Source organism: Triticum dicoccoides, chromosome 3A (genome assembly GCF_002162155.2).
Source record: "Triticum dicoccoides isolate Atlit2015 ecotype Zavitan chromosome 3A, WEW_v2.0, whole genome shotgun sequence".
Lineage (NCBI taxonomy): Eukaryota > Viridiplantae > Streptophyta > Magnoliopsida > Poales > Poaceae > Triticum > Triticum dicoccoides.
The window spans coordinates 427202741-427214006 of NC_041384.1; positions in this window are offsets into that span (position 1 = coordinate 427202741).

The window sequence follows — 11266 nt, forward strand, 5'->3', positions numbered from 1 at the left end:
CCTAGGATCTTTTGCTAGCCAAAAATTCATACTAAGTAGAGATATTACTTGTGCATCCAAAAACCCTTAAACCCAGTTTCTTGCCATGAGTGTCCACCATACCTACCCATGGATTGAATAAGATCCCTCAAGTAAGTTGTCATCGGTGCATAAAGCAATAAAAATTGCTCCTAAACATGTTTGATCTTTTATTGTAAGGGAATATTGAGTGTTGTACGAACTTGTGAGGGCAAAGTAATAAAAGCAATGGACTGCATAATAAAGGTTGCTATCATAAGGGGCAATATAACGTGACGTTCCTTTACACTAAGAGCTTGGGCATCCAAATAAAAAGCGCATGACAACCTCTACTTCTCTCTACGAAGGGCCTATCTTTTACTTTTGAGTATTTACTTTTATGCAAAGAGTCAATAGTATACATCCTCATTCAACCTCAATTATTCCCTACTTAGCAAGCATCATGTGGTGGGGAAAGATCTAGGCACATATGACCAGTCAAATATATTTGATCATGATTTATTATTGTTGACAATTATCTCTATGATAAATGAGTTGGGAGGCGAAATATTAAGCCCCTATCTTTCTTTGTGTTCGATGGATGCCATTTGTTCTAAGAATATGCTTTGAATAGTAGCAATCATGGAAGACTATATGATGATTGAGTATGTGGAGCTCTTACTTAGACTCTGTTGAATAAGTTGAATTGCAATTGTTTGGTGACTAAGAATATAGGTTGTTGAGTTTCAAGAGAATTCATTGTTTGAACCTTAACATGTGATTGGTTGCTACTTTAACATGAAAAGTTTTATGAGAAAGAATTGCTATTATGATGCTAGGAAAAGTAATTGAAATTATCATTGATCAAATTTATGCACTTTGCTAGCATTCACACTTCATAAATTATTTCTTTTATCATTTACCTACTCGAGGACGAGTAGGAATTAAGCTTGGGGATGCTGATACGTCTCCAATGTATCTATAATTTATGAAGTATTCATGCCATGTTTACAACAATTTTATATGGTTTTGGTATGATTTGCATGGAACTAACCCGGACTGACGCTGTTTTCAGCAGAACTACCATGGTGTTGTTTTTTGTGCAAAAATGAAAGTTTTCCAAATGAGCTGAAAAATTTTGACGATTTTTTGGAACAAAAGAGACCCCCTGCAGCTTCATGGAAGGACCAGAAGGTGAAGGAGTAGGGCACAAGACAACGGGGCGCACCAGGGGGCCCAGGCGTGTCCCAATGGGTTGTGGTCACCTTGAGGCCCATCTTCGCATGAAATTGACGCCAAAAAATCCTATAAATAGAGAAACCATCATAAATAACCCTAGATCAGAAGTTCCACCGCCGCAAGCCTCTGTAGCCACAAAACCAATCTAGACCCCGTCCTGGCACTCCGCCGGAGGGGGAAATCATCACCGGTGGCCATCTTCATCATCCCTCGGGGCTGAGGGTTTGTACCAGTAGCTATGTGTTTAATCTCTCTCTCTCTCTCTCTCTTGTGTTCTTGAGATGTCATGATCTTGATGTATTGCGGGCTTTGTTAATATAGTCAGATCATATGGTGGTGTCCCCTCTCTATCTTGTTGTGATGAATTGAGTTTTCCCTTTGAGATTTCGCTTTATCGGATTGAATACTTTTATGGATTTGAGTGCACTTGATATATGTCTTGCATATGAATACCCGTGGTGACAATGGGGTATTATATTGATTCACTTCAGATATGTTTTGGCATTCAACTCGCGGATTCCTGAGGTGACATTGGGGTAATCTATGCATAGGGGTTGATGCATGTTCGCATCTTTTGTTTCTCTGGTAGAAATCTTGGGGCACCTTTTGAGGTTCTTTGTGTTGATTGAGTATTATGAATCTGAATTTGCTTTGGTGTTATTTTAGTATGAACTCTTGATAGCTCGATTGGAAAGAATAACTTAGTGTTATTTTAGTACGAACTCACTACTATAGGATGCTGCTAACGCGACACTACGATTAGAGATCCTTCGATGAAATAGTGTGGATGCAATAATCACAAACGATGGTGTAAAAAACCTTCAAATATGGTGCAAAACGTTTGCGATGGAGGATACATCAAACATGGTTCAGATTTTAGTTGCGTGTGCGATGTAGGTCATACGATTCAGTTCAATTAATTGTTTGCGATGAGGAGGAACAAAAGAAACAGACAGCCAGATGAAGGTGTGTGCGATATAAAACATACGGTTCACTCGGATGAACTGTTTGTGATTAGATAACACAAAAGAAACGGTCAACCAGATCAAGGTGTATGCGATATACGGCATGTGGTTCACTCGGATGAACTGTTTGCATTGAGACAAGAGAACAGAAACGGTTCAACTTAACAAGATGCGTGTGATACGCGGCAAACAGGTATGTAATCGGAAACGTGTGCGAAGACCGATAACAACATAGACGATTAATGATAACAACCCGTTTGTGTTGTGAGAAAACGATTGCTGGTATACAATTGTGAGTGATTGATGAAAACATCACCGACGGGTTCCATTGTTTAGTCCGTGTGCGATGTGATTTTCTTTGTCCGCACAACATCTACACTCTGTCTACGGAGCATCAACATATATACTTAAAAGACAGCATTGCATAACCAAATTAAGCATATAATTACACAAGTGACTACACACATAACATTTCCACACACCAAAGTAAGCAATTACATGCATACTAAAGTAGGATAAACGAGGATCTAATCATCTACTTATTGTTGTGACGACGCTTGCCATTACTCTGCTTCCGGCTGGATCCCTGGCCGTTTTGGGGAAGGAGGCACTTCCTCATGTCAACGATCTGCACGTACATGTCGTAGCTCGTGTACGCCTCCTTGGCCGCGTACATGACGTGAGCTTTGTCGAGTTTCTCCATCCTGGCCGAGTGCCAGGCACGCTTGTCCTTGTTGCATGAATCCTTCATGTCTTTGTAGTAGGGGTCGATGATGGCCTCGGCGAGGTGAACCAGTGAGTCCTTCTCATGCTCCTTGTTGCCCCAGATCTTGTATTGGCCCTGGATGTCGACAAGATTCTGGCAGGCGATGCCCAAATTCTTGAGCGCCTTTACATCGTTGGTGATGTCCACCATAGCGAACATGTAGTGGGGGCTGTTGACAAACCTAGCGAAACGCTCGCAAGGCCTTTTGCCCAGGAAGTAGTGGTAGACGAGGATGTGTTGGCACACGCACATCTGGGTGACGATGACCTTGGGACGAGACCCGGCACGAGCGTGGGTGTACTCGAGGTCAAACCCGACCACCTTGTACTTCTCCTCGGCAAGCAATAGCTCCATGATGTGGATGGAGTGCTCCACCCAGACCGGGTCGTTGGTGTATACCACCGAGAGGTCCATGAACCTTCTGTGGGTGTCCACCACAACACGCATGGTGAACTGGTGCTCGTCGTCGGCAGCCGCTCGGAGCGCCATTGGAGCCGCGCAGGATACCCTATAAGAATTTCTCGTGGTGGGTGTGCTTCTTGCAATGGTGGGGCGCGATCGAAAGGTTGAAGAGACACAAGGGTTAAATGGCCACTGTAATAAATGGGGGCCGATCGGCCTGTAATCGTCACGTCTTGTCACGACGTTCATAGCGGAGGATTCCAGTACACGCTTGACAACACGGCACCGCACGCGTGGGCTTGAAGATGCGCCAAATGTATCGTCGGTGAGCATGTTCCCGCGCTACCGCGCTGTTTACCGCGCAAGCTTCCCGCCCGTCTAGTTTGGCCATGCGTCGGCTAGAAGAGGGACAAATCATGGGTGTTTATTGGCAATAGGCTTTGTAAAAACAAAGTGTGTGGAATGACTTCGGTCATAAGTTTACCCGTGGGTGATGAGGTCAAAGTTACACAGAAGGGTGATGATGGACACTCGAGTGCGATAATTAATTCTGCGCTCTACAAGGCACACGGTGGAAGAAACCAACTGTGTGCAATAATGTCAAAGATCACAGTCGAGTTAGCTATACAGATCGTGTGCTGTGAGATCGACAAGGTAAACAGATTTGAGAATGGTTAATAAAATCTAAGACCATTGCATATTAAGGTCAAAATAGTGCTACCAATATACGAGTTTCATACGATGCCATTTCAACGATTGTACCACAAAAGCTCGAAATATTACAAGGTTCAAATTCCATAGTTATATGGCTTAAATTCGAAGATTACAAGGTTCAAACTGATATTAGAAATGAAATTCAGCTCATCAACTGCAAATGCTCGCGCTGATCCGCTGAACATGGATATCAGAGAGGTTCAAACTAATATTACCACTTATAAGTCTGGTTTCGAAACCTCACAATTTTTGCAAAGGGGTCAGCCACTGAGAAGTCATGTATGGGGTTGACACGATGACTTCCGATTACTCTGTCATCTGAAGTTCCAAAATGAAATTCAGCATTTTTGGAGCCTATTCCATTCTGTCGCAGGCGCCGGCGCTGATCGACAAAACATTCATTTTTGTGAAATAAATGTAGGGCAAACCTCATTTCCTTCAACACCCTTGCTCTGAGAACAAAAAACCTGGCGAATATAATCTCCAGTAAGGTCCCTCGGTAGGAGTTCAGAGTAATTTCTGAGAGATGCAGATCTAGGCATTCGACGTGATTGTTATATTGTATCACATTATCCACCATTGGGCCTAATCTTATCCGCAAAGGAAGAAAACATGTTAGTTCCTACATGCAGTTTTGAACATTACTACAGGCCTATTTGATTTGCAGGATTTGTAAAATGCACTAACATGCCATCTTCGATCTGACATGATTAACATGAGCATTTGATTACATTCTATAGAAATGTAGCCTTCTTCACAAGAGGTTGGAGTGGATGAAAAGTTCCCTAAGAAAACTAGTACAGATGAATCCAAAGGAGAAATGCTTATTGATTGTAACCATATGGATCAAGCAACCAATAGGGGGGGACATGTATGTACTGAAATCCTCCAAAAGAATCCTTCAGAAATCGTAGTACATTGTCATTGTAAACTTGGAAAAAGGTGTCACAAATTGAACTGCCTTATGGTTAACATTTAACAGGAAAGGAACATCACCTCTATATATAGCTTCTCCAGGCACAGAAAGCATCTCAGGAAACTGACAACTTGCTCCAGGTTGGGGCCGATAGATTCTACTACCAAGACCTTCACTGTGCGCAGTTTCGGGGTCAAGCTTGTTGGAATCATTTTCTGAATGACAAACGAACAAACATCTTCAAAATTAGAAATAATGTTAATTTGTAGAAGGAGAGGTAGAAGGCGGCTGTTGTACCTGAACGGGTGTGGATCCAATAACAAGTTTGGAGTATTTGTCAGATGAGTAGCCCACCACTGTCAATTTCGGCGCAGAAATGACATTGATTCTTGTTGGACCTTCTTGATCAATTACAAGTAATCTCTCAAGTGCAGGTGTGTCCTCAATGACCATACCGTGGTACACATCTCGTGATGTCTTCCTACCGCACCAGCAACACCCATAAATAGTCCGGAGAGTCATGGAGGTGATGTGGAAGGTAACTCAACCCATTGATCGCCTGATGACGAAGGTACTCGGGTGCAGTACAGCCACGAAGTAGGCGCTGCATGTCACCATTTGAGAGGCAGATGACGACGAGCTCAAGGTGCTTCAGTCATGGTAGAATAAGAGTGGGTGCGTCATTAAGGGGGTGGTGGCAGTTCCTGTTCTTGGCGACGTGCAGTGTGGGCGCGAGGCGGAGTGTGGACATTGGCAGCGACCGCATATGCCCGTCATCAAAAGTGAGCTCCTCGAGCTGATCTAGGGCGGGGGATCGGAACCAGTCATCAAGCTTGGCTCGGTCCTTGCCGTTGGAACGTAACTTACCCATTCTAAGGGCTCTGGTTGGGCCAAGGTGACTACCGAGGATCTTGGAGAACGCATCCAAGCTTTTGCGATAGCCATGGCAGAGCTCGTGGGTGTCGATGAGGTCGAGAGGGTTGGAGTTCCATAGGGGGCGCCACCGCGAGGAAAGGACGGTTGTCCGCGCCCCATATTTGATTGGGAGGAGGGAGATGATGACTGTCAACATATCATTGGGGAGGCTGCTGATGAAGTCTAGGCCTACTGGAGTCGCTTGCGGTTCTAGCTCGCCCCTCTTCCGCTTGTTGGCAACCCCATTCTCCACCTACGGAGTCTCCTTGTCAGCGGCGCTTTCTGATAGTAATGGGAGTATAGGGAATATTTAGTTAAAACAGGGCAATAGAAAAGTGTATTGGTAACTAGAAGTTATTAGGGTAGGAATATAGTAAGAAAAGGGAATAATAGTTGGTTGCTTAAATACTACACAATTCATTTGATATTGCTGGGTAAGTCAACATGCAGATAGTTGAAAAGAAAACTTACTTCGAACAAAGTCTGGACGAATGATATCGTCGGGGAAGTTACCATATATCTCATGACCAGGCCCTTTTATGTGCAGTGCAATTATAGTGCCAGCTTTCAGTTCATAAAACTTAGAAATTTCTTTCCAAAAGCCAATGCCAAAATAGGAGTCACCACGTTCATCAAGTCTTACAGTAGCAACGATTGTAAATCCATGGTTTGTGTGCAGTATGACATCCTTGTAGTCTTGATTTATGTAAAGGGAACGATTGTGCACTACAGATTATGTTGCATAGCAAAGGACGCGCTGCAGAAAATGGTAGGATTGTTAAAGAAAATATGGTAACATGCAAATATGGGCCCAAATTGAAAGAACTGTACATCAGTCAAAATTGAAGGACAAAATTTAATAATTAAACAGATAGGGTAAACATGATGTCATGGAAATATGAGAGTAATCGAAAGAACAATACATCATTAATTTGCCTAATATAGAAAGAAGAGGGGGAAATCCCCTTTGACGTATATGGTGCATGTGGCACCTTTTATCCACATGCAGTAATATTTAGAATATGTTCAGGAAAGTAGGCCATGCTAGCTGATTTAGGGTGAGATTGAACATACCGCGCGCATCTTCAAGTCATCTGGTACGGTGAGATGGAATGTCTGGCGGAGGCCGCAAGGTCCTGATGTGTCCGTGCATTGTACACTCTATGAACGGAAGAAAACCCTCAAATTAGCTCGAATAAAAATGAATTCACGGCGATTTCGGCCGGGTGATTAAAGGAGGCAGATGAACTGGGATAAGAGATGAGATAATATCTCATTGAATTAGTTACCTTATTGTCCATGAGAAAGAACCCTCAGTACGGCAGATTCCCCAACCGAGCGGAGCTAGGTCGACAGCGAGCAGCATCGAGAAAGTCGATGGTGATAGGCGGCGGCAAGCGGAAGTGGAGAAATGCGGTGAGCTTTGCCGGCAGCCTGGCGGCGGCAGATGTCGAGCTAAGTGTTTACCGCCACGATAGGCGGTGCTATGCATAGACGCAGAGGAGCTTGTGCAGGTGTGAATGGGGACCGGAGGGGGTGGCGGGCGGGTTGAGGGTTTTTGTGACGTGCGTATGGTGAGGGTTTTCTTTTTTCTTTTTTGAATTGGGTGGTGAGGGTTTTCTGTCCCACAAAGAATTTTGGAGGTGACGGTTTGCTAGAGCCAATCGTGTGTGATTGACGCAACAGGCAAAATGTAAGTCATTGCACACGGTTCCAATTTTGGGAACCGCGTGTGATTGACGTACTACATCCGTCCTAGTTTATTGGTCCCCTTTGTAATTTTTACCAAATTTAGACCAAATATTTAACTAAGAAATGTTTATGCATGTCACAGAAATTATATCATTGAACACTATGCTCAAATACCCATCCAACGATATCATTTTTGCTGACCTGCACTAACATTTTGTCAGTTAAACCTCTAGTCAAAATTTAACACAAATTACAAAGGGGACAAATAAACCAAGACGGAGGTAGATTCCATCAACCGAACTGATTGCATCCATATCCCACGGTTAGACATAAGTAAACATAGATTAAACATACTCAGACATAGATAATAAGAGTACACATACACAAGCATAGTTCAACCATAAGTACATAGTTCAACCGTCATTAAGCATACTCAAGCGTACATAGTTCGATCCCACATCTCATCTCACATGCCGACATGATCTTGAAGCTTCTCCAGGTACTCGGTGTATGCGCCGTGCGCCACCCTGCGGGAATACTTCTGCTTGAAGGAGCCAACGGCCCGTCCTCTTGCATGCGCCAGAACACTTAGATACACGTCATGAAGCTTGTGGTTGCAAAATGGGCATCGATAGCCGCTGTTCCAGGTCCTAATACGCCTGTTATGCATTCCCGCATAAAGCTCCGTCAGGATTTGCCTCTTGTACCTCCTCTGGCCATCTTCATCCTCGTTGTCCACATCATCAGACAACACCTATACAAATAGTAAAACAAATTTGGCATCAAATCAATGATTACACACCGTGAAGTAGGATTAAGAATTTATGGCTATTTATTTATACATACCCAGAGATTATGGTTCGATTTTTAAGCACAGTTGTCTATGTATAGACCAATCTTGAAGAAAATAATGGCACAAACATATGTAGGTCATTCAAAATCAATTGTCAAGTCCTGGCTAGGAATTATTAGCACGCATACTAACCCTAGTCGGATTACTAGCAGAAATCATTTGCACAGATGAAACAACTAATCACTTATCACTTGTACCATTCAAACAATCAATACACTACACGGATCTAACGAAACTTACTCAGATTTCATGGAATGGGAGAACATAACCATATGATTTCTATTACAAAAAGGTGGAGGCAGGAGTAACCAGAGAAACCCTATGATATATTTGACACATAAATGGGTATAGATGACTAACCACCTGTCCGTCGTCACCAGAGTCATCGTCGGAGCGGTCACCATTGTCGGTATGGAACTCCGCCTCCGGCTATGGAAGCTCGACATCGTCGATGATGTCAGGGTGCAGCGATAACTCGCCGGTGATGACGGCGACCTCTGTCTCCATCTCCATGCCGTGCTCCGGTGCTTTAGCAGCCCCAGCATCGCAATCCCTCCGATGGGGTGCTTCGGCGGCAACCTCATACACTGACGGCTTTGAGGACTATGAGCGGCGTCGAGGATGCAAGAGGAGAGAGAGGTTTGTGTGTGTGGCAAGGATGGGGGGTGCGGCTGCTCGGGCGCACCATTAATATGGAGTTGTGGGGGTTGTGGGAGAGAGGCGGGCGACGGTCAAACCGATGGCTCGCCTCCCGGTGAGCCTGCACACCGGACTGCTGGCATGCCTACCAAAGTTTCACATAGCTACTCGCACGCCTCCCGATGACACTGCGTAGCGAGCACGCCTCCGTCAATTCATACACCTGCATGCACGCCTCTCGGCCTGCCTGCGCGGTGGACTGCTCGCATGTGTCCCGTCAACTCACGCCTGCTCGCACGACACACGGGTCGCGCAGCGACATGTATATTGTTTTTCTATTTGGATGATTAATGTTGCCGCTTTATTGCTTAACTGAAGCATGGCACGTATCTATTGTTGGTCTAACACTCACGGTTCGAATAAATAATCTATTTGGGATATTGGTTCCCAATTATTAATAATCTTCCGTTTGTAATTAGATAAAGATTACATCAAAACTGGTCTCAAATTTGACAAAAAAAGTACAATGCCACTTTGTATTGGTGTCCATATGACAACACGATAAGTTTCATGAACTTCAAATAAGTTTTGGATGTACTAGAATTTAAAAATCAAGATTCTCAATGTTTGAAATTGGTTGCACAGGGAGTAAACATGCACCCAGTGAGACACATGTGTTTTTGCAATCCAGTTAGGTGCATTGCCACGTGTGAATGTAGCTCAAATTCTATTTTTGCACATTATACCCATAGAAAATCAATCAATTAATGTACTAAAATGTCTTAATGATCTCTTTGTTTTTTTCAAAATTAAAACGTCCCTCCTTTGGTAACATATGTTCACCGTGGGATAACTAATTTAACATGCAACGCAGTTGCGGTGAATTCGCGGTGTGTGTGTGTGTGGGTGTGTGCATCTGGCAGTGGCTCGCAGTACACTACGAGTTGTGAGCCACCGTGTGGGTTGGCCATTTTGTTAGGTAGGATGGTGCCACATCAGAGTCGTGAATTCATTATTTAAAACATTACACAACCCTTTCATACGTACATGTTTTGGCCACATGCAGTCGATGGTTGTCCTACACGACACTCGATACTCGCGTGTGACGCTTTTTGTGGGCCCGCGAGGTCATTGTCCATCACTTTGACGAACAGACGACAATGAGGTTAATATGACCAACAAGGTAGAATCTTTTTTGTTTGTGTTATGGTGGTATATAGTACGCATCAAAGAGGTGGGAGGGGACAAGCATATATACTATAGGTATGCGTCCGTGAACAAGTACACCTCACTCAGTGTCGGGACTTTTCGGTTTCTGAGGCACGTGCCACGTCAAAATTGTGAAATTGGCTATTCAAACATCACACAACACCTCTTTGGGCCACATGCATGCACGCGGTGGTTATCCTAGCTAGGACACTCACGTGTGACGGTTCCATCTGTGGGCCCATGAGGCCATCATCGATGCATGCATGCATCACTTTGATCTACATCGGGAGAGGTTAATTAATTTCACCATCAATGAGGATTCTTTTGGGTTGTACATATTACGGCAGGAGCATATAGTATGCGGTGAAGAGGGGGGAAGGGGACCATCATATGTAGTACGCTTCATGAACCTCGCTCTGTGTGGGTGCATGGTTTACGGTTTTTGAGGCATGTGGCACATCAAAGTTGTGCATTTTGGGTATTCAACATATATATGTTTGGTCCACATGCAAAGCGGTGGTGGTTGTCCTCTCGCACCCACTTAAGCGGTTATCAGCGATATCGATGCTTTCCATCTGTGGGCCCGCTTGGTCCATCACTACTTTTTGTCTGACAACAAGAGAGGTTAATTTGACTTAGAAGGGGATTATTTTTTTGCTTGTAATACGATATATATATATATATATATATATATATATATATATATATATATATATATATATATATATATATATATAGTAGCACTATTCTGATTCTGGGATCAGAATAATTATTTGGATCACGGCGGCCCTATATAGGCCCGATTAGGTCTTGGCGAGATCCCGAAAACGAAAAAGGAGAAAACCTGGCCGGTCCATCAAACCCCTTCGACCGACCCACTCCCCACGTCTCGACCTTCCCAACTACCCCCACCTCCTGCACCACTCTGCCCCCAATCACCCGCTGCCGACGCCACCCGC